The sequence below is a fragment of the Macrobrachium nipponense genome, chromosome 13 (assembly GCF_015104395.2).
Source record: "Macrobrachium nipponense isolate FS-2020 chromosome 13, ASM1510439v2, whole genome shotgun sequence".
Lineage (NCBI taxonomy): Eukaryota > Metazoa > Arthropoda > Malacostraca > Decapoda > Palaemonidae > Macrobrachium > Macrobrachium nipponense.
The window spans coordinates 103,155,434-103,155,808 of record NC_087206.1 but is presented as its reverse complement, the minus strand read 5'-3'; positions in this window follow the sequence as shown (position 1 = coordinate 103,155,808).

Genomic DNA, 375 nt, shown 5'->3' with positions numbered 1-375 from the left:
GGAGAAACACTGCAGTATTCTAATAATATTTCAGTTGCTGTCCTTTTTTCCTCGCTTAGGAGACAAAACAGGGTCCTGAATACGTAAAGAAATGAAATTCCACAAAACTGAACAAATAAGAGAACTGTTGTTGTAAATACTTGAAGATGGCAGAGAATAGAGTCTTACGTGAAAGTCAAGAACTTTCCCATTCTTAGCATAGTTGTTTAAAGAAAAAATAGATAAATATTTCTCAACTAAGACACCCCATGACATGCAAAACGAGGAAATGTCTTAGAACGGTAGTCAGTACTTGAAACTTCGTTTAATCTTGTATCTTTTCAGAACTATGGTTCCAGAGATGGCCGTCGATGACAGCAACTCTACGATATTCCA